The sequence below is a fragment of the Meriones unguiculatus genome, chromosome 4 (assembly GCF_030254825.1).
Source record: "Meriones unguiculatus strain TT.TT164.6M chromosome 4, Bangor_MerUng_6.1, whole genome shotgun sequence".
Taxonomy (NCBI): domain Eukaryota; kingdom Metazoa; phylum Chordata; class Mammalia; order Rodentia; family Muridae; genus Meriones; species Meriones unguiculatus.
Genome location: NC_083352.1, coordinates 24677128 through 24701412, shown reverse-complemented (window position 1 = coordinate 24701412; position 24285 = coordinate 24677128). Strand labels below are relative to the sequence as shown.

Below are 24285 nucleotides of genomic sequence, written 5' to 3'. Positions count from 1 at the left end.
GTAGGCTTCATGGAGATGGAAGGACTTGACTGTGCTAAGAAATTTCTTTAATATTTCTCATCATGCTCTGGGCCAATAACTAGTAATTCAGGGGCTTTTAAAAATAAATTTTTTTTCTTAGAAGAGCCATACATCTCTCTCTCTCTCTCTCTCTCTGTGTGTGTGTGTGTGTGTGTGTATGTATGTGTATGGAAACAGAAAGATACAGAGACAGAGAGACAGAGACAGAGTGGGAACAGGAACATGAAGTTGGATGGGTTAAAAATATACCCTCCCTCTTCTCTCTCATAGCACGGCAGACTTGTTATCTAGGGTAGCCTGAGTGCAGGTCACTGACTGGGAATTCATCTGATAATCCCTGACAGTTGTATGATGCTCTAATGCTAGAATCCTTTTCACAGTGGGTAATAATCACCTAGGCAGAGGATTATCTCAGCCTGGGAAATAGTCCATTCCTTTCCGCTTGTCCAGGCTGATGAACAATTTATGCTAGGTAAGTAGATAATAATTTTGTCTTCATTTATATTACTTCATGTGAATCATAGAGGTGACTGTGAACTTTTTGTTTAAACATTTTGATTGGCAGGTGATTTTTTTGTTATAACAAGGCTGCATTAAAATTTGAGTATTAGTATACAGTTAATTAATTAATCATTGTTTCTGAAAACTACATTTCTATTAGAATTAACCAAATAAGGTACATTGATAATGGATTCAGATAGTTAATATACAGCTTGGGAAAGTGTAGTTTCCACTGGATTGAGAATTAAGATGATGAACAAATTTTCATTTTTTCTACTATTTATTCAGTACCAGGCACAGATTGTATGTGTGTATGTGGTTTTTTTTTGTGTGTGTACACACACACACATATACTTGCACATACATATATGTTCTCTATTGTATGATATAAATGTAATTGGCGCTAACATGTTAAAAGGCAATAGTGGGTGTTGGATTACAATGCGTACAAACACATGGTGCCACAAAGCATAGAGATGTATGGCTGCCTGAGAGCACAGATGTACCACTGATTTCTGAGGGTGATGTATGTAGCAGCTGGTTTATTGGACCACAAGTTCACAGATACTCTCCTCCAAATTTGGTTAATGAACTTTAACTCCTATCATAGCCGGATTTGGAGGTAGAGCCTCTGTAGAGATAAGATTAAGGTTTTAAGGCAAATGAAACCTCAAGGGTATGCCCAGAGGCAAAGGATTAGTGTTCTCTGAAAATGTGACACCAGGGAGCTTGTCCTGTCCTTCTGTGCACATGTATACACAAGAGATCATATGAAGATGGAATAGGAAGGTGACTGTGTGCAAGTCTGGAGAAATTCCTCTTTCAAAAATCAAATTTGCTAGAACATTGACCTTAGACATTTAGCTTCAAAACTGTGAGGAGATAAATGTCAGTTAGGTCACAGCTTGACTTAAGGAAGTCCCAGAAGACTAACACAGCAGTGACCTCTGTGTATGTGGGATTTAACGGGGAGAAAGAGTAGATGGTATTTTAGGCAGAGGGAGAATTGTGTAGATAGTTGAAAAAAAAAGGGACACCATTCCTCGTTACCTGTTTGTATGTCAGAGTTCTTCAGGCTCTCAGTATCAGTGAGTGTGTGACATCTATCTATCTATCTATCTATCTATCTATCTATCTATCTATCTGTCTGTCTGTCTGTCTGTCTGTCTGTCTGTCTGTCTGTCTGTCTGTCAATCATCTAATCTATCTATCTATCTATCTATCTATCTATCTATCTATCTATCTATCCTATCTGTCTGTCTGTCTGTCTGTCTATATCTATCTGGGTAAAAGGGTCTTTTCTGAGACTAATACTCCAAACATAGACCATTCATAGAGATAACCTAGAACCCCTGAACAGATGTAACCCATGGTAGCTCAGTGTTCAAGTGACTGTCCAGTGTCCAGGGACTGTCTCTGACATGAACTCAGTGGCTGGATCTTTGATCACCTCCCACTGAGGTGGGGGGAACAGCTTTACCAGGCCATAGACGAAAACAATGCAGCTAGTCCTGAGACGACCTGATAGGCTAGGGTCAGAGGGAATGGGCGGAGGACCTCCCCTATCAGTGGACTTGGGAGAGGGCATGGGAGGAGATGAGGGAGAGCATGAGGGAGGGGGCTATAGCTGGGATACAAAGTGAATAATCTGAGATTAATAAAAAATAAATTAGTTAGAAAAAGAATAATGTTATGAATGGCCATGGTGATAGAGATGTCTCTTTGAGAGATTGATTTCATTTCCTTTGGACGTCTGTAGTAGGGGAATTGCTGTATTATGTGGGACTTCTACATCTTACAAAGGACCCTTTCCAGCTATGCTAATTCACATTCCCACCAAGGAGTGGCCTGCTGATGAGTTCCTCTTATTCATACCCTCTCCAACATTTTTTGTCTCTTTTCTTTTTATGAGGTGGTATTTCACTGTGATTTGCTTTGCATCCCGTTGGTGACTAGCGGTGAACATTTGAAGTGTATCTGTTACTGAGTGAAGCCTCTCTGATGACAGTTATGCTAGGCCCCTGTCTGCAAGCACAGCAGAATATCAGTCATAGTGTCAGGGGACACTATTAGTATCATTATAGTGTCTCTCTCAGGGCATGGGTCTCAAGCTGGGCAGTCATTGGTTGGCCATTCCCTCAATCCTGCTCCATCTTTACACCTGAACATCTTGTAGACAGGATAAATTGTGGATCGAAGGTGTTGTGAGTGAGTAGTTGTTTCCATCTCTCCATTGGAAATCTGGCCTGGTTACAGGAGATGGCCATTTCCTAAAGAGGAAAAATGGTGCCTGGTCTCACTGCAACTTGACATGCCAAGGCTCATTGGTATCCATGGGGAGAGGGAGTTATAGGTGAGAGGGAGAGACTGGGAGGAGAGGAGAGAGAGGAAGCTGTGATGAGGATGTAAAGGAAATAATTAATAAAAAAATATATCTGTTAAACATTTGCAAGCAGATTTTTGAGAAATACAAGATCCTTTACCCATTTTAAAATCGAATTATTGTTACTGTTTTGCTTTTGAGTTGTTTGTGTGCTTGCTGGCTTACAATGTACACCTTCCCTCACACTTTTCTGACAATAATAAAAAATAACTCCTCCAGGAAGCTCAACCACCCAGAGAGGAGTGTTGGAAGTGTGGTGTGACAAATAATGAAACCTGAGCCTCTTTATCCAATAGAAGAATTGTTCTTGTCTGATACCGCATGGTGGCTTGTCCATTTTTGGGGGTGGAGGGTGGGAGGAGGGTCCTTCAGGAGAGAGGAGATCTTTCTTTGCTTGCTGGAAGTGAAGACCTCACAGTGTGAATAAACTCCTAGCACGTCAAAAGTGAAGATTCTTGACAGAATCCTTGTGCTTTTAGTGAGCAATGTTCACTTTTCATGTTCTTAGAGAAAATAGTTCCATATCAACACGTCAAACAGTTGATTTTTGCATTTGAGCAATGAGGCCTTAGATAGTAGTCAAAAAAGTAAGTGAGGAAATTCAGGGCAGGATTGAGAAGCTATGACAGGGATGTCAGGTAGTTTTTGCCTTGTGCGGACTTAATGTACAAGGATGAACAGTGGGGTAGGTAGAGCAAAACTGGAGGATATCTGATAGTGAGTCTGTCAGAGAAGCCTCATTGGCTGCCTCAGCCTGGACCAGCATCTGTACAATGAGAATCGCCCTAGATCTCTCCTTTTTCATGCTAAAGAAAATGTAAAGGGTCAGTTGTTTAGCCTGTAGTGCCTTCTCCTGGTTGGTATTGAAGTAGCAGCTAAGATAGAACAAATGTAAACCCTGTGTTAATGAAGCCCAAACATGCTGATACACACCCTGGTCTGATGCTGTCAATCACCCTTCCCATGGTAACATTGGGGCTGGCTTAGGACCATGGCTTAGATATTTTTCATGACCCTTAATATTTCAAGCCTATGCATTTATAAATAAGATGTCTAGGGAGGACACTTAAATTACAATTTGATAATTCAGATCTATGAAAGACTGAGGTATCTGGAAATCTGGAAATTTTTTTTCTCCTTATTTATTTTATTCATTTTACATCCTTGCAGCCCCTTCCCTCCTCCCCTCCCCCTTTCCTCAGAAATGGGGAGCTCCCTTTCCCATCCACCCCAGCTCAGCAAGTTACATCAGGACTGAAAGTGTCCTCTTCTCCTGTGGCCCGTCAAGGCAGTCCTGCCAGGGGAAAGTGATCTAAAAGCTAGCAAGTGGGTGTTTACTTCTAAGAAAGGGAGTCAATACCAATTTAAAAAGAAAGTGATGGAAAAGGACATAGAAATGCAAAATTACTGTTTTAGAGCAGGCTAATAAAAAAGCACATGGTATTTTTATCTGTTTGTCTATTCATCATTTATAATATATTACATATTTATAACAATATATTTATATAAAGATATAATTACAATTATATATTTATATGTGATTTAATATATAAATATATAATATAACATCCACCATATATATAACCTGATAATCATAAGTTGAACATAAAATATATATCTGTGAGAAACTTAAGAATATGGCAACAGATAAAAAAATGCTAGTACAAAAGAAATAACCTGAGAATGAGGAGCAGAGTGAGAGACTTGCTCTCAGGGCAGCCACAAGTGTAGAAATGTTGCAGAATGAAAGAAGACTGTGTTTACTATCGCTAGGCCATAAGTCAAAGGTCACACCCCAATGCTAGGACCCTGCACACCCAAATAAGAATTAAAAACATAGGTACCCATGAAGACACAATGGTAAATTTAAGTTGCCCAGGTGATGCTAAGGCACGAGTCAGCCTCATAACTTCATGTGTTAATTCCAGGTCATCCCACAGCCAGAGTTCCTGATCCGAGAAGTAGCAGTGGCTCCTCAGAAGTGTGACTGAAAAGACACCAGCCACCTAACAAACAATAGCTAAGCAGTGGGCATCTGCCTCTTTGCTTAACAATTGATTTTGGATCAGAGGCCATTTCTGATCATTAAATACAAGGAAAAAGATATATTTTATAGACATATAATCTATGTGTTATAAAGTGGCACAATCTAAAGGAAAGAAGATGTAAAGATATGGGTAGAGGGCTCTTCTCTTGTTACCTGAGGCTCACTTAGCATCAGCTGGTGCTGATCACACAAACATTTGACTTTCCAATCTGACAAACAAAGTCTCATAGCTTTAATTTAGAAAAATGAACAAAAGCCAAGCTGAACCATGAGAGGAAGAGCCAAGACAGGCTACGTGAGCAGGCAGCTTGCATCATCCGAAGGGATATTTTGAGACCTGAGAGAAAGATGAGAGCGGAGTCTCAGTAGCTGTCATCTCTCTTCTCAGTTAGGATATCAGAAACCAAGATGCTGCCCCACAGCACGTAGAAGCACAGCTCCCAGTTCCAAGAGACAATTTATTTTACTCTAATTGGAGAGGTTGAAAAGACTTTCGAGATTGTTATTTTAAATGCCTTCTGCTATTAAACTGTGGTTAGGAAGTCTGCTCAGCCAAGATGATGCTAAAAGAGCATAAAGTTTATGAGTCACGGAAACCAGAGCGCTTCCAATTAGTTTCCTGCACTATGGTGCAATAGGGGTCTTTAATATGCACAGGGATCTTGCCTGAGAACCAACTCAAGACAGGCAATCTGGATCTTGGCATGACTCTCCACCTTGATGATCTGCCAGGTAAAGGTTAGGTGAGCTGTTTTATTGATTCCTTTTAAAGCTCTGTCTTCTGTAAAATGGGGATAATAAAAAATATATATATTTGAGGCTTGTAGGGAGGAAACAGAGCAGGTTTCCTGCGCCCCTTCCAAGTTAAGTCCCTCATATATACGAGCTGCACAGTGCAAACCCAGCAGATGACCCCGCCCCCCAGAATCTTAAATTGGACCTGCTTTCTTCTCTTCTGCCCTCTTCCAATACTCCCTTTACTGCAGTCACTCCCCCTACCCTTTCTTTGTCTTTCCCTATGTACCAATTCAGTTAAGCCTAATTCTATCTGGTCTTAGTATTCTGAGAAGGAATGGGTAAAGTTGGCCACAGCAGGCTCTTGCCTGATTGGGATTCATCTGTCCAGATGAAAGCATGGCTACCTCTGGATTTCTGGGAGTCCTGGAGGTTGCTGACAGTCTGTGTGTGTTAGTAATCTGAAGAAGCTTTTAAAGCTTTTTTGCTGTTGTTGTTGTTGTATTCTGTAAAATTCAGAAATGTTTAATAAGGTTCATCATTCAGGTGCCAAGGAGGATATCTGGCTAATGGGCCAGATAGTGCAGATGGATGAGTTTCAGCTAGCATTTCTATTAGCAGAGAGCAGGTAAGAGTGAAGGCAACAGGCTTTTACTCTGATGGATCTGGTACCTCAGTGTGGGAGACACAGAGCAATACGACTGTGATGTATCTTTGGGAAGATAATTGCTTTCTTCCCAATGGTGCGAGAGATATGTATTCATTGCAGAACACCTTTGCAAGCCAGTCCAAAAAGGCAAAGAAGGAGAAATCATGGTCTTTGTGTTTTTCCAGTACGTGTTTGGAAATGAACTTTGATGTTTTAGGCGAAAACACACAGAGCAAACTGTTAGGCAACTTTTAGCGTGTGTTATTATAGGAAACATCTTACTACAATTCCTTAGGAACTTTAATCCTGCTATCTCATGGGTGAAGCACATTTAATCATTACTTTTTATTTAATAATTTTCTATCTGTGGGGCTTTATTTTGGTTTATTTTGTATACTATAAATGAAAAGGCAAAGTAAGCATGGTAGCACGAATCTGTAACCCTAATCCTAGGTTCCTAGAAGGCTACTTCGGCAGTCTTGCCTTGGCTATATAGAGAGGCCCTTTCCCAAACACGAACAAACAAGCCAAAATATTTTAAACATTTGTCTTTATTTTCTGTGTGTGAGAGCTTTGCCTGTATACATGTGTGTCACCTGCATGCCTGCCACCCTGCAGAGGCAAGAAAAGGGTGCAGAAGCTGCCATGTGGATGCTGAGAGCTTAACCTGGGTCCCATTTAAAAGCAGCCAGTGCTCTTCACCACTAAGCTGCTTTCTGCACTGCCCTCCCCCGCAAGCATTTTTATAATTTGCTTTTGATATTATTGATACTCCTGTGTACTAACTGAGTCAGGACCAATGCATCTGGAGGTTTGATGCATGTTACATGACTTGCCTTGGTGCAGGCTGGGCAACCAACTCTTCCAGCATCTGTTGAGGAGGTTTATATTCCCAACCGTATTTCACGGCTCTATTAACTCACAACCTGCTTATTTGTAATATTGAACATGTGCGTTCTGTTTTCATGTATTTAATAGAAGTTTCGTTTCCTCTTTTGATGAATGATCTACTCATATCTCTGATCCATTGTCCTACTGGTTTACCACCCTTTTTTTAGCAGTCTCATCAGAATGCTTTACATACTGCCATTACAATCTGTCTGTCCCTCAACCTGTTCTAGTTCTCTTCTTGCTTTGTACATTTGCACATGGTGGAATTCTCAGTATGCTTTTTGCCTGCCTGTGAACTAACAAAAACTTGGAAAGCTGTATCTAACACTGAAATCTATATCTTACCTCAAATTTATACCTGAAATAGGCCTCCGGAATGAGTTTTTGTACAGTTGTCCAATTATTACAACACCAAATTAATTAATAAAATATTAATGTTATTATGGTCAGTATTATGATTAGTAAGATCAATGCACACAAACCATTATGATCACAAATAAATTCTTTGTAAGTTAGGTTCGAAAGTATCAGGTATCCTTATGTCATCTTTAAACATACTTAGTTTTAGTTGACTCTGCCCCTATTGCCTGCTTTGGCTCTAGTTCCCTTCCCCACTAAATCCCTCTACCCCTGGAATTCCTTCTGCTACCCTCCCTCTCACATGTGTTCTGTTAACCCCTTTCTAGTTCAGGGAATATTTCATTATTATATTTGTATTTAAATCCAAGTAAAATTCTATAACTTGGAATAACTACCACTGATGCATCAATATTTAGTGTCCTTTTTTGATTGTACAAAAATTTAAATAAAATGTTTTATGTGTCTAGGTGTCTTGCCTGAATGTATTTTGTTTTCCACTTGCATGTTTAGTGCACACATAGACCAGAAAACGGTATGAGATGTCCTGGAATGAACTGGAGTTCCAGATGGTTGTCAACAGTTATGTGGGTACTGGGAACTGAAAACAGGTCTTCTGGAAGGGCAGCCAATGTCCTTAACCATAGAGTCATCTCTCCAGCCCAACAAACAAAATTTTTGTCTGAATTTCTTTTTAGATCCAGGATTTTCTTTAATCAAATCTTCTTCAGATTCAGGCTTTAAAAATCACTTTCTTAAATTGAGTATGATTTTACTGTTTTCTTTTAAAAGCTTTATTAAGTTTCCTATTTTTATATTATGAGTATGTGCATGTGTCTGAGTGTGGGTTTGTGCAGCATAAGCATGCAGTACCTGTGAAGGCCAAAAGAGGGCATCAGATCTCCTGGAACTGAAGTTACTGGTGTCTGTGGGCTTTGAGATGTGGGTGCTGGGAACTGAACCCAGGTTCTCTGGAAAAGGAGGAAGTTGCCTAGCCTCTAAGCCATCTCTCCAGTTCCCTGACTTGAGTGTTTTAAAGTCTTCATCTTCTATCCTTTATATTTAAAAGGAAAGCATGTGTATTTTTAGTAGTTTTCCTACTAACTTGCAGTGGCTCTTTCTGAAAGATTGAGACAATAAATTTCCTACCCTAAGCTACATTACTTTAATTTTGGTTTTAGAATTCAGAGCCTTTAATTCAAAGCCTTTAACCTTTCGACACTGAACTTTGCTCTCAGATTCAACTGAAGCTTTAAGTTGTAAATTTATTTGTTAATTTATTAAAACACTTGGTCTTTGAAATGTTAACTTTTCCCATTCGTGTGTTCTTATTTATTTCTCTTTAAGTGCCATATTATTTTATAATTTTTATCTATGAGCCCTAATAGTCTTAAATTTTTATTCTAGTCAGTTTATACTTACATTAGTGTTATGGAAAGCATCTGTTCATAGTTCTATTCTTAACTTGTAAAGAAGAATCTCCCTGCCATAGGACTGTTACTTCCCTATATCTGTGTATTGCATAGGCACAGTGCATACCAGTGAAGCTAGTCAGTTCATTTGTTAGTTGTAGTTTATCAGATGTTAAAAACAAAACAAAACAAATTGTTCAAGATCCTACCCATCCCTCTTCAGGGTGTAGGCCAATGATTCTACCTGACCTTCCCCTTCAGGGGCCATCCCCAAACAGCGAGACCTAGCCTGGGACCCGCCCAGCCTCGTCTTTTCACCCTGCCTGCACTACACCAAACTTTTCGTTGTCTGTCAGGACCCATCCTGCTTACCCACCAACCCACAGACTCCTCCTATGCTCTATCCAACCTTTCCATCCAGCCAGGTCTACCCTGAGACTTACACACCAGCCTAGTTGTCTCTGTCCACCTGACTTCATTCCATCCGGGACATCTCCAACCCTGAGGTCCAGCCCACTTACACACCCTCTCTTCTGCCCCACCCTGCTTTGTCCATATCAGACACAGAACTCACAGAGGTCTACATGCCCAGATCTCACTGCACAAACAGAAACAGCATGGAAGATCAAACCAGCAGTCCTCTCCACACCCCACTAGTCCTGAAGAAATATTTGCCAATGAGAATTACCGAGATGAATCCCAGGGCACAGAATTTAAAAGAACATTTATCAACTTGATCAAAGAATTCAAAGACCTTAAAGAAGTCACAAGAAAACAGTTTAACGAAATTAAGGAAAAATAACTTAAGGAGAATAAATGCCCAAGAGCTAATTCTATTGTGTGGGAGATGCCTTTCCTCCTTAACTTACCAGGTGAAATAGAGCGCATTATATGTGCATATAGGTCTGATGCTATTCACTATGGTTTTCAGAACAGCGTTGGCTGAGAAGCTTTGACTTGATTCTAAATACAGCAGAGAGGAACTCTGAATTGACCTGTGAAGGATGTTGATGGCTCAATGCATAAGATGATTGACTTCATTATATCACTATATCACTGAACATATTTGTCCTTTTTTTTTTATTTTATTTTGGTTTGGATTACAGCATCCTACCATGTAGTCAAAAATGGCCTTGAACTTAGATCCTTACTGCCTTAGTTTTAGTTTCTTAAGGTTAAGGGTCCAGGCACCCTGCTCAGAAGTTTGTTCAACATCTAAAACATTAAGAAGCACTGTTGATTATATTGTGGTTATTTCCCATTAGTGCATTTATGTGTGCCCTCTTGGTCTACCTGTTTCTGTTCTTTCTCTCTCTCTTAATTATCCTGCTTGGAGGTTTGTCCATTTTATTACTGTATTTGTTGTGTCACTTATATTTATCGATATTATTAGAGGGCAACTTGCAGGAGTCCGTTCTCTCCTACCAGGTGGGCTCAGGGGATGGGACTGAGGAGTCAGGCTTGGTGGTCAGGTGCCTTTATCTGTAGAGTCCTGTTTCTGTTTATTTTGTGCCTTTTTTGAATTTGCTCTTTCTTCTATCGGGTGTTGTTAACTGAATGCTCAGCTCATTTTGTCATTTCCTTTGTGTGACACCTTAACGACGCTGATTTTCCTCTGAGTGTCATTTAACAGTATTCTCTGCATTTCTATAAACACCACTTTTGTTATTACTTTTCTCTATGTTGTCTGCTTTTGTTGTGGTGCTGAGAGTGAACCCAGAGCCTTGCACATATGAGATAAAAGCTACACTAATGAATGCTGCCCTAGCCCCAATATTTTTAATTGTATATTGTTACAGATCTTATTTTTTTTTCATTTGCCTTAGCAGTAATTCAGGCGAAAAGCCCTACATTTCAAAGTTTTGTTTCCTTGTGCTTTATTATGTCATAGTTGAGAAGAACAGCTTGGATGTTTTCCACATTTGGAATTGTTTTGGAGGCTTTCGTCTGTAGCGTAGTAATGAAGAGTGCTATCTAGAACACCAGCAGGTGGCCTTACTTGGACAAAGCATCTTCACCGATGTTATTAGTTAAGATGAGGTTCACTGCATTAGAGTGGGCACCAGTGGTTTCAAATGCCCTCTAGTTCAGTGAGTGAGTACACACATTCATAGCCCCACAGGCACCTACAGGTAGAAGTAACACGTAAAGAGGGAGGAAGGTGTTAGAATAATGTTACTATAGAGAGATTAAGACTCACAGCATTTATATTATTATTAGAGTTGTGGTATATCCCATAATAATAATAATAATAATATCAATTTATTTCATGTAATGTTTAATTATAGGAATTGAAGCTAACATTTGATTATAGTTTTTTTTAACTGGCATAATATTCATTTTATAAAAATGTAACCTTCTATATTTAAATCTCTACTGTCTATTTTTATGCTTTTAGAACCAAGGAGAATAATACTTGCCTCTTTATTGTAAAATACACAAACTACTAATAATATAACACGAAGGGTGTGGCCGAGTACAATGTTACAATCTCTCAATTAATTTTTCTTTTAAAAAACTATTTTCAGATGAGATTTGACACATTCAGGGATCGGGGGTGGATGGATGGAGGGAACTGGGTAAGAGAGGGGGTAGGGAGAAGAATGGAGAGATCAAATGTGGGGAGGATAAAGGGAGAGAAAACTGCAATTGGTGGGGGACATCTCTAGGATAAACCAGAAACCTAGGGTAAGAGAAAATCCCAGGAACCAATGAGAGTGGCCCTAGCTAAGACTCATAGCAACAGGGGATATGCACCTAAAATGGCCACCTCCTGTGACCAGGCAAGAGTTCCAATAGAGGGATGGGGACACCAACTCACCCACAAAACCTTTAACTCACAATTTGTCCTGCCTATAAGATATGCAGGGATAAAGATGGAGCAGAGATTGAGGGAATAGCCAACCAATGACTGGCCCAACTTGAGATTCATGCCATGAGAGAGAGCCCATCCCTGATGCTATTACTAATATTCTGCTATGCTTACAGACAGGAGCCTAGCATAACTGTCCTCTGAAAGGCTTAACCAAGCAGCTGATGAAAACAGACGCAGAGACCCACAGCCAACCATTAGGCAGAGTTTGGGGTATCTTGTGGAAGGGGAGAAGGAAAGATTGAAGGAGCCAAAGGGGTCAAGGTCAGGGACAATGCAAGAAAATCTATAAAATCAACAAACCTGGACCCATAGGGGCTCATAGAACCTGAACCACCAACCAAAAAGCATGCATGGGATAGACCTAGGCCTCCTCCACATATGTAACAGATGTGCAGCTTGGTCTTCATGGGGTCCCCTAATCAACTAGATCAGGGGCTGTCTCTGACTCTGGTGTGTGCCTTTGGAGCCTTTCTCCCTAACTGGACTGCCTTGTCTAACCTCAATAGGAGAAGATGAGCCTAGTCCTACACAATCTGACATGCCAAGGTGTTTGGACCTCCATGGGCGGCCTTCCCTTCTCTGAAGAGAAAGAGAGGAATTTGAGGGGGGTGGGGATGGAAGGTGAGAGGGAGGTGGAAGGAGAGGAAGGAGGGGAAGCTGTAATCAGGATGTAAAGTAAGTAGACAAATTGAAAAAAAAAACACCTATTTCCAGCTGAGGTCATATTTTGGGGTTCTAGGTAGATTAAAGTGCCTATATTTGTTAGAGCTGCTATTCATTTTTTTTTTTTGATACTTCGGTATAAGAGCTTCCTTGATGCTTCGTAATTTTCTGTTTTCTTAGCTTTTATGTTATTATGCATTCTGTTTCATTTGATTTGCATCCGATGAGTGGTCATATCACAGCTTTAAAATATCCATAATGCTTTCCAAATATAAGACTTGATAATGTGGAATTATAGCTATTATAATGATGGTGAGATATATGCAGAGAGAAAAGGGTGAGCAAATTTATTCCATATATTATTTATGATAATGAAATTACTAACATTTTCTCAGTCTTTCTGTATAGCAGGTACCATGTTAATTGCTTTATATATGAGTCCTAGTTCCTGTTCTATTGCTTTGATAAAATATTTTGGCAAAAGCAGCTTAGGGGAGAAGGGTTAATTTGACCTGGAAATTTTAGATTAGAATCCATCATGGGAACAGAGGCTTGAAGTAGCTGGTCATATCACATACATAGTCAGGACCAGAGAGAAATAAATGCATGCATAGACTTGTTCAGCTCACCCATCATTTCAGGGCCCAGTCTGTGAAATGGTACAGCCCATATTCAGGGTGGATTTTCCCACCTCAATTAACCCAATTAAAAACAGTTCCTCACAGTTCAACCTGATCTAGACAATCCCTTACTGAGATTCTATGCATGGTCATTTCAGGTTGTATCACATTGACAGTGAGCTAACCTTCATACATGTGATTCCAGTAAATGTTTATATGAGGCATATTTATGTATGTGGTATAATGTTACAGATTGTTAAGGTTATTTTCCTCTTATAGATGAGGACAACAAGAAGCAGGGTAGTTAAGAAAAGAGGTCACCACTGCAGAGGAGGGAGTGGAAAGATTTTAAGGACTGGAGATTCAGGAGAGCCAGAGCAAAACAGTTTCTTCTAGACATGGAAGGACCAGAGCATTCATGAATGGACAGCAGCTGTGTTTGTCTGAGATCAAGGCAGCCAATGTTTTAGCACTGATTGGGGAGAAATTGTGAAGCTGTACCCCTAACTGAGGAGCTAATGATAACTGAGGGCTTTTCAGGGAGGGGGAGTCTGTGTTCTTTAAGGATAAGGGCTCTGGTAGGTCCACAATGTTCCAGTGGGTATTCCTAACTCTGTAAGTACATGGGCTCAGAGGTTATTAAAAGGAAAAAAGGGGAGAGGAGGAGGAAACAAATTTGGACAGGGGAGACCCTATCTGTTCACTAAAAAGGTCACTTTCTGCAACAGTGAGAGTTAGGACATCCAACGTGTCTTTTGTGGGCATGCAATTAAACCTTTAACAGATGGCAAATGGATATGTTTAGTTTTGGCATTTGTTCAGAGCAGGGCTCCTGGAGGCTGTGGACCCTCCAGCTCTTACTTCTAAAATTGTGCAGGTGTGTTGGGGGGGGGGCAGTGTATCCATGGATACCCAGCAGAGTAGTGACAGGCAGCTTGGGATAATGCTTGTCACACCGTGAATCTGGCAAAGTTTCTCTTAGGCCACTTGGTGGCTAGCAACCTCCAATTCTCTGAAAGAGGAGAGATATAAACAAATGAAATGAATAAAACAAGAGCCTAAGCTCTCATATCTCCTTTGAGGCATTTGCATTTTAATGGAGCGGCCTGGGCTCCATCCCAGACCTATTGATTCATGACATCCAAGGGAGAATGCTGTGAGAAACTTATATTTTATGATCATGCTAGGGGATTCACATGATTTGACATGCTTAGGGAACAGGATTCCTGACTTGTGAAATGGTTAGGAAGTAAATATTCAGTGAAAAGGCCTTTAGGTAAGACCCAGGTAGAGATGGTAAGAGGAAGTCAAGACAGCAAGGACTGATGCCCTCCAAAGGAAGCCAGAGATAGATGCTAAATTATTCCTCTCTGAGCCAAGTTTGAGGCCAGGCTCCTGCTCTAGGGAGAATGTTGGGGGAGGAGGTGTTTGAGGCTTGGATTTCAACATTTCCCCCTAGGAGGGACAGGCCAGGCTCGAGATTGCTTATTAAGTAATGGTGTTAGGGATCAAAGAGTCAATTTCATATTAGAAAAAGCTACCCTGAGAGAAAATTCTAGCCAATTCCATTGTCTCTGTTGTCATATCCCATGCAGTCAAGGGTGATGTAGTCTCCCTTTAAAAAAAAAAAAAAAAGATTGTTCATTATTTGTTTTTCCACTTCAAGCTATAACCCAGTGTTCTGACAGCACATGTGATTGTTTTTAAATGAAGGCAAGAGGAGAGGCAGCGGAATGACTAGGAAAAAAATCTGGGGAACAGATGACAAGATTATGTTGTGTTTGATTCTCCCAAAATAAACATGGTATTGAAAAGTGATCCTTAATCATTCACTTAAAAATCACTCTTCCTTTTGAGTAAGACTTCTGTGAGACTTTTTAGAAATCTATATTTTGAAGCAGGGTACTCTGAGATTGGATTTGAAATTGGCTTAATACCAAAGTATGACATACTCTCTTTTACCAGGATTTACTGTATTCTCTTGTCTGTTTAGATCTTACAAATCTTATTTCCATGATTCCTTGATCTTTAGGCTAGACATCCCTTACTGAATGGCATTTTTATCTGATTAGAGTCCTCGGGAAATGGTGATACCCTCTCTTATTTCTCACTTCTTTGTAACTTCTGCCTCTGTGCATTTTTCACATTATTTATTAACAAGTTTTGAGCGGCTGCTCAGGATCATCACTTCTCACTGGCTCACCTATTTGGTGTGTGATAGCACCCTGCTTCAGAGTCAGGATTCCTGTCTCTCATGGCATCGTCCTTGCACTTTCTGTCTGGGTGCATAAGAGTGACAGATGGTGAGACACGAGCTCTGCTTAGGGACATTGCGTTGTGAGTAAGAGGACGAGGTAAAATCACCACAAGTGTCAGGAGAAGTGATATTTTATACTAACACCAGAGGGCTAGTGGGACACAGATAAGGCAAATTGCCCATGGCTGGGTGGGGGCAGGAATGCCTCGTGGAGGAAATCACACCAGAGCTGAAACTCAAGGTCTAGATGTCCACTGGGTGGGACATCTAGGTTGAGCAGTCCTGCTGCCCCACCCCCACCCTAGTCCTTCTCTCTCAATGTCATGGAAGTTCTGTTACTGCTCTCCCACAAGCTAAATCTCTCTGCCTGTGCACCTGGTCCTATCCTTCAACCTTTCCAAATGCCTTGTCCTTACAGGTGTCCCCTCTCCATCCTGCAGTAGCAGTTCACGATACCTGCTGTCTACATAAGCACGCAAATATAATAGCAGATCTCTTGTTCTTTAAAAACAAAACAGACAGTCTTGGACCTTCATCTCCCTCACCATGCCATGTTATGCTTTCCTCTACCATCAAACCTGTTACAACAGTTTTTCACACTTCCTCTCTCCACTGCCCACTGCCAGAAGCTCACTCTCGGCTTCTCACGGAATATACATTTGTCCCTTTCAACAGCTATCCCCTGGTACCGTGAGCTAAAATAAAATTCTTCCTTACGTTGCTTCTGCAGGTGTTCTCTCCTGAGGACAAGAAAATCCAGGTGTGGCATGCTGCAGTGATACATACTGTTACTTCTCGCTGGCTCACTGATTTGGTGTGTGATAGCACCCTGCAGAGTCAGGATTCCTGTCTCTCATGGCATCGTCCTTGCACTTTCTATCTGGGTGCCTAAGAGTGACGTGATGAAGGGAACCCATTTCCATATAGGACAGTTTTGAGCATTTCAGCAGCTTCTGGATGACCGTCTCAACCTCATGGCTTCCAGTGTGTGCTTTTTCCCATCTATAAGCTTACGGTCATCTTTTTCTTCTCATGTTATGGCCTATCTTGTTTATGTAGGCTTCAGATACAGAAATAACATCCTTCCAGGCCACCCAGATCTCCTACTTGTACAGTTAAAAGCCTAGAAAACATTTTATGCTTCTAGTCAAACCCTGTTTGGTAGATCGTCATTTGGTGTTTTGCTCAACTTTCAGCCAAAACATATTCCCATGAGAAGAAATTGTCATAGGAGGCACTGATGACAGGTTCTACCAAGGTGCTGGATGAACAGAATCCATCCATGAATTTCAAGCAGTCATTGGTTTTTTTCTTCCCTATACACAGGATCTTAGTTGCTTCAAAGCACTGAAATGAACCCAACTATTCCACCCACAGTCCCCCAGAAACCTGGTTAAAATGCACCCAATACAAAGAAGTCCCTCAGGAGCACTGTGTTACTGTAAATATCATTTGTGCTAACCACTTACCTAACTTAAAGTTAAGAAATCCATGAATGAATTATCTGAACAACTGAACTGCCAAGGGGTGAAATGAAAATAAATGTATTTAAATAAAGGTAGGCAGTATACGTAAAGAAAAATATAATTCAAACACACAGTTTTATAAAATTCTATTTTTGCATATGTATGGTACTACCAGAGCAATTCAAAATGGGCCATGAGTACTTTTTAATGTCATAGGGTATAATGACAAAGAGCAGCTAAGCAAATTAAAACCCTTTGGTTCGAGTAGATAGCAAGACTTTAAGCTATGGGAATGCATTGTGACTTTCAGTCTATTAGTCTGGTTTCTACTGCTCTGGCAAACATGAAGTCCAAAAGCAACTTGGGAAAGAAAAGGTTTATTTCATCTTGTAGCTTATAGTCAGTCCTTCATGATGGGAGTCAGTACATGAACTCAAGGCAGAAACTGGGAGGCAGGAACTGAAGCAGAGACCATGGAGGAACATTACTTATTGGCGTGTTCTTCATAGCTTACTTAGCCTACATTTTTTTTCCAACAGAGGGCCACCAATCCAGGAAAGTAGGACCCAACAGTGGGCTGGGACCACCCACATCAATCATTAATAAAAAAAAATGCCCCCCAGACTTGCTAACAGGTCAATCTGACAGACTTATTTTCTCAATTGAGAGTACCTCTTCCCAGAGGACCGTAGCTTGTATCAAGTTGACAAAACCAACCAGTACAACTAGATCAAGTATTGCTTTGATTTCAGCGTTATCCACAGCCTCTGCCCACGATGCTGCCTGCATTCCAATTATATTTCTTCCAGCAGACAGCTTCCTGTTAGGGATGGCTAGTTAGAGGATGCTAGAGGCAATTTGGTGGACCAAAGGAGGAAGGTAGTTCTTCCCGTTAGCCTCGTGTTCCTTTCAGTGATGTCCTAGCATTTATTTTGCATCCCATCTTATTTCTGTGCTGCTCAATAAATACAGAGAAAAAGCCCTGTTAGTTCCAGTTTGTGGTTTTGATAGGTTTCCCAGACCTGGCAGTACTTTCCCCTTCTAGGGCTCTTAGTACCAGCTGTGCGTGTGTGCATGCATGCGTTTCCAGTGTGAGGGGCTGCTAAAGCTACGACTAGCCTCTCCCTTTTGTTCTCCAGCCGCAGAGGTAGGGCCATCTTCCCACAGTTGCCCATTCTGTGGTATTATTTCAGCATTTCTTTTTCTGATTCTTCAGAATTTGGTTGTTTATTAATTTTTATGAAATTATCTCTGAAAAAGTGCTACTTTTAAAAACTGATCCAGGCTGAGTGAATGGAAGAACACACACACATGTATGTATGTATGTATGTATGTATGTATGTATGTGTATATATATATACATGTGTTTTGTATATATAGTAAAGAGAAACACTTAATGAAAATTCTCTCTGATTTTAATTTCATTGAGTCTGTCTTTGGAATCCTAGGATAATTATACCTGTCATAACCTATTGTTTCAACACATGGGTATTTGGTTAGCGAAAACGACACGTTAGTTTGTTTTCTTCCTCCTCCTCCTCCTCTGTTTTTAACATCAGCATTAGCTTTGAGGAGTGGACAAGTGCTTCCTGTGCAACTCGTGTGTGTGTGTGTGTGTGTGTGTGTGTGTGTGTGTGTGTGTCCCCCGCCCCATCTCTCTCTGGGTAAATGATGTTCAGATGGAGGTCAGAGGATAACTTTCTTGAACTGATGCGCGTCCTCCATCTTGTTATGAGGCAGAACCTCTTTTATTGTTTCCGCAGCTTTACTATAGAACTCCAGGATAGCTGGCCCTTGAACTTCTGGGAGATTCTCTTGCTTCCCACTTTACTGTAAGAGCGATATAATACATGATAAACATATTAAAGTCTATAGTCCTAAAGAAGCTAAACAACAAGGAGGATTCTAGGGAAGATGCTTGATCCTCATTCAGAAGGGCAAACAGGATAGACAATGGAAGTAGGAGAAGACAAGGAACAGGACAGGGGTCTTCCACAGAAGGCCTCTAAAAGACTCTACCCACCAGGGTATTGAAGCAGATGCTAAGACTCATAGCTGAACTTTGGGAAGAGTGCCAGAAACCTTATGGAAGACAAAGATAAAAAGACCAGAGGGGACAGAAAACCACAAGGAGAACAACTGAGACAAAAACAAAAACAAAAACAAAAACAAAAAACCCTAAGCCCAGGGGTCCTGCAGAGACCAATACTCTAACCAAGGACCATGCATGGAAAGGATCTAGACCCTTTCTTTAGAGTAAGTGCCTAGGCTGCTCAGTCTCTGAGTGGGTTCCCTAAAGTAATGGAAACAGAGGCTGTCTCTGACATGAACTCAGTGGCCAGCTCTTTAGTCACCTCCCACTGGCCAAGGTAACATTTCCAGGCCACAGAGGAAGATGATGCAGTCAGTCCTGTTGAGACCTGATAGGCTAGGGCCAGATAGAAGGGGAGGACGACCTCCTCTATCAGTGGACTAGGGAAAAGGGCATAGGGGGAGAAGAGGGAGGGAGATGGGAGAAGGAGATGGGGGAGGGGGCTGCAGCAGGGATATAAAGTGAATAAATTATAGTACATAAATAAATAAAATTAAAAAAAATAAAATAACAAAAAATAAAAAAAGAGCGTGGTGGCCACAGATGCATGCCAATACATCAGTGTTTCACTTGGGTTCTTGAGGTTCTAAGTTCAGATAGGAAGACTCACTGAAAGTTTAACTCGGTGCCTTTTTTTTTCCAGATCATTTTTTTTCTTTCTTAATTACACTTTATTCACTTTGTATCCCCCCCCCCCCTATGGTTCCCTCCCTCCTCCCGTCCCAATCCCTCCCTTCCTCTACCCTCTGCATGAATGCCCCTCCCCAAATCCACTGATGGGGGAGGTCTTCTTTTCCTTCCTTCTGATCCTAATCAAATAGGTCTCATCAGGAGTGGCTGCATTATCTTCTTCTGTGGCCTGGTAATGCTGCTTCCCCTTCAGGGGGAGTTAATTAAAGAGCAGGCCAATCGGTTCATGTCAGAGACAGTCCCTGTTCCTATTACAATGGAACCCACTTGGATACTGAACTGCCATGGGCTACATCCGTGCAGGGGTCTTAGGTTATCTCCATACATAGTCCTTGGTTGGGATATCAGTCTCAGGAAAGACCACTGTGCTCAGATTTTTTTGTTCTATTGCTCTCCTTGTGGAGTTCCAGTCCTCTCCATATCCCACTTCTTTCATACACATGCTGGAGAGGTTATGGAGAAAGGGGAACCATCCTCCACTGCTGGTGGGAATGTAAACTTGTACAACCACTCTGGAAAGCAATCTGGTGCTTTCTCAGACAACTAGGAATAGCGCTTCCTCAAGATCCAGCCATACCACTCCTGGGCATATATCCAAAACAGTCTCAAGTACACAATAAAGACATTTGCTCAACCATGTTTGTAGCAGCCTTATTTGTAATAGCCAGAAGCTGGAAACAGCCCAGATGCCCCTCAGTGGAGGAATGGATGCACAAATTGTGGTATATGTATACAAAGGAATATTACTCAGCAATAAAAAACAAGGAAATCATGAAATTTATAGGTAAATGGTGGGATCTGGAAAAGATCATCCTGAGTGAGCTATTCCAGAAGCAGAAAGATGCACACGGTATATACTCACTCATATAGATATATAATATAGGATAAACCTACTAAAATCTGTACACCTAAAAAAACTAATCAAGAGGGAGGACTCTTGCTAAAATGCTCAATTCCTATCCAGAAAGGCAGAGGATGGACATCAGAAGAAGGGGAAAAAAGGGAACAAGTCAAGAGCCTGACAGAGAGGACCTCTGAAAACCTCTGCCCTTCAGACTATCAAAGCAGATGCTGAGCCTGATGGGCAACTGTTGAACTCAGTACCTTTTAATTCTCATTGTTTAATACTGCCTTGAGAGACACTATGAGCGTATCTTTTCTCATTCTCATACCCATTAGTTCTATGTAGTTTGCCATCCTGATTTTATATTCTTTTTAATCCAAGAGTCATTCAGAATGTGATGAACATTGTTTAGTCATTTAATTTTTATTGGGAAGGGGATGCGCTAACATTTTTTTTTTTGTTGTTGTTGAATTATTTTTTTCTCTCTCTCTAGATATTTGTACTATCCTTGGCAATGGCTGTGGTTTTTGCCACTGAGAATTTGTTGTATTTTATTTTTCCTGAGATAGGGTTTCTCTGTTTAACAGTCCTGGCTCTCCTGAAACTCACTTTGCAGGCTAGGCTGGCCTTGAACTCACAAAGATCTGCCTGCCTCTGCCTCCCGAGTGCTGGGATTAAAAGCATGTTCCAGCACACTTGGAGAACTTTTTCTTTTTCAGTATCTTTTTATTTTTATCTTAGTATCTAAGAAGTATGTGCCAACGTTCAATGTTGTGTCTGAAAACAATATAAACTTTGTATGTTGTGGATAATATTTTGTGTGTTCTAGTTATTGTTGGGAGACAGTGATGAAGGTGGCTAATATTTTCATCCATCTTTCCTTTAAGTTTTTTGCTTTTCTTTAGATTAATTTCAAAACTACATTCTTAAAGACTTATCCCCTTATGACTAATCTTCTATTTATCAAGGAAATTAGTCAATGCTTTGGACTAAGTTTTCTTTTGATAATTTTCTGAATAAGGTGTTTCCTGTATAGTTATTTTTGTATTTCTTGTTCGCTTTGATTTTGCAGATGTAACTTATAAATTGTCCACAGTGGCCTTTTCTCCTTTTTTTTTGCCTCTTCTATTTTTAACATAATGTATCTTTTTTTAATAGAGTTTTTAAGCCTAGCATATGCACTAGCTGGTCCTATGTTTAGCTCTGCTGGGACTTTTTTGTTGTTGCTGCTGCTGCTGCTATTTTTCTTCTTCCGTATTAACTTCTCTGTATCCCCTTCCCATTCCTTCATCAGGCTGATACATTTTGTGCTTTCTTCTTCCTAATACTTCTGCAGAAATTTTACTGAGCAAGTTTTGTAATTCTTGATCACAGGACTATGAGCTGAAATTTTAGTTACCCCGTATGCTAAATTGCAGTGTGGTGGAATGCAGCAGTTTCTTGAAATCTCACTCAGCCTTTTATCACTGTTGTCTTTGCTTGTGCTTTGCAGGCTGGGGAAGCACAGCGAGGTTGGGAGACATAGAAAAGTTTCTTTCACTGAAGTTCACCAAGGGTTCCAACTATCTCGGCACTCCCCTGCTTCCAGGGCCCGCTGCACTAGGACACTTCCTTTGATATGCTCCCTTGAAGGTCTCCACTTCTAATCTAGTCTGCTCTATTCAGAGCATCACGGCGCCAACTCCTGATGTAGCTCACTATTGTTGAAACGGAGGCATTTATTATTTACCCGAATGAAGATTTGTTTCATAAGGAAAGGCTATGTATGCTCAGTCCATCAACCCTAACCAGGCTGGCTTTAGCTGGTGCGTGTGTGTGTGTGTGTGTGTGTGTGTGTGTGTGTGTGTGTGTAAGAAAGAGAGAGAGAGAGAGATTAAAAATATTAAGATATAATGCAAAATAATGCATTTTCCTACAAACATGTTGTTACACTTGCTTCTATCACTTTCTTCTACAGCTCTCCCTGTACATCCTCTGTCCCTTTGTTGCTGGTCATCTTTTTCCCAAATGGTCTCTTCTGATTTCTTTTTGGTTTCTGAGATAGAGTTTCACTAGGTGGCTCTGGCTGGCCTGAAACCCACCACGTAGAGCAGGCTGACCTCCAACTCACAGAGATCAACTTGTCCCTACCTCCCGGTGCTGGAGTTAAAGGCACGCACCACCATGCCTGGCTTCTATCTTTTGCTTCCATTATGCATCTATTACATTATTCTCTTTTCCTAAGCCCCCTGTTTGAAAATCTCTTTGTACTCTCTCTTGTCCCCCTTTCTGCTTTCATGAACCCTGCATGTGCAGACATATGCACAAACATATGCAAGTGGAGATGGGAGAATACGTTAGAGGGAGTTGGTTCTCTTTTTCAGCCATGTGAGTTTTAAGGTGGTCAGCCTTGGTGACAACGTCTCCCACTTGTTGACTCAACTCTTCAGAAATTCGTCCATTTCCTCTATATTTTCAAGTTTTCCTAGAATATTAGCTTTCAAAAACATTCCTTAAACACCCTATGGATTTCGTTGGAAGAAAAACAAATCTGAATAAATGAAAACAAACAAACAAACAAAAAACAAACAACAGTGACCAGAGAGGAATATTGTAGGGTGTGTGTGTGTGTGTGTGTGTGTGTGTGTGTGTGTGTAAGGGAAACAGAAGCAAACGATTAGAGAGGATGAAGAAAAAAAAAAAAGAGAAACCAAAGATTTCTTAATAAGACATTTCAAAACATTATAAGGTAAATGAAAGAATAACATGGAATTTTATTAAAACAAAAGTTTTTAAGCTAATAAAATAATGCCAAAATACTATTGAAAATAGAGTAAATGCAAGGAGAGAGATGGGTGAACTAAAGGGGATAAAATAATTACGTAATTTTAAAAATACAGTAAAGAAAAATTACTATTAAAAGTATAATAAGCAGACAACAAAAAAAAAATTGAAGCAGTGGAAGAGCTTATTTCTAGTTTGTGAAAAATACAGCCTGACAGATCATGCCAGGTAAGGAGGCCATTTAACTTGTACACTCTTGCTTTTTTGGTGGTTTATGGTTTATTGAATATGTTTTGGACAAGCATATGATGACCGCCAGGGCTGACTTCCCTACCTAAGGCCTCTACTGGACGCTCTTCTCTGTGTAGTATGCAGCCGAAGCCTCCTCTACCTCACATCCGCTGACGGGGTTAGTGCCCTAGCTGAGGCTGTCTCCCAGGGGTGCCTGGGAGTATGTGAACAACCACAGTGCCAGTGCAGCTGGACAGATGGAGGACCTGTCTTCACACCACCTAGGGGATGCAGCCATCTATGTCAGCAAGACTGCGGGGGCTTCAGCAGTGGACAGCAGAGAGATGGCTCCAGGGGCTGATCTGCATGCTGAGCTCAGGCTCGGGGCTATCCGACTCCAGGGGTATTTTGGGTAGTGGTGAACTTTGCCAGCGTCTGAAGGTGGGATTGCTTTTTATACATGTTACTGAGCTGGACCCCTCCTGCCATCTTCACTTCCCGGCTTGTCAGTGCCTGACCCTCCTAGGCTCAACTGCCTCCCAGGGCTGTGATTACCCTGAGGCTGTGGCTGCTTTGCTGTGGTTGCTATCAACCTCGCCCCTCCCCGTACCAGTGTGGGACCCAGCTCCCACCTTCCGAGTCATAGCGACAAGGTGGGCTTCTCTTCAGCTGCCAACCAGAGAACTACCATCTCACCAAACCCATGTGAGTTTTGAGGCTTTGGAGGGTGTGGGCTGTGTGCCCTGAGGCCTTCACTGCCAGTTTCTTTCTACCAGTCCTCCCTGGCT

General features: G+C 41.0%; 1 long non-coding RNA gene across 1 annotated transcript in view; it reads right to left on the bottom strand.

The window, feature by feature from the left end:
- LOC132653604 (uncharacterized) overlaps window positions 1-24285 on the bottom strand; it is a 168615-nt gene that overhangs the window by 38238 nt on the left and 106092 nt on the right. The gene's annotated exons all lie outside the window — the stretch shown is intronic.